The following is a 253-nucleotide window of genomic DNA, read 5'->3' on the forward strand; positions in this document are numbered from 1 at the left end:
TTTTTTACTTTTTCTAGGGTCATAATGTGTGACAATCTAATGCGTTTGACTAATTGTAAGATTTTGGGATGAATTTGGAATGTTTAGACAACACTTAAACCTGTTTTATCCCAAAACAGGCCATAAAACCCGAGAAAAACATGCTAAAAACCGAGAAACCTTTGACTCGAAGCAGTAAACAGCTTGGTTACTGTTTATAGGGTCAAAATATGTAACAATCCAATGCATTTGACTAATTATAAGAGTTCGGGTT

Source organism: Camelina sativa, chromosome 13, assembly GCF_030686135.1.
Source record: "Camelina sativa cultivar CO46 ecotype springtype chromosome 13, ASM3068613v1".
Classification (NCBI taxonomy): Eukaryota; Viridiplantae; Streptophyta; class Magnoliopsida; order Brassicales; family Brassicaceae; genus Camelina; species Camelina sativa.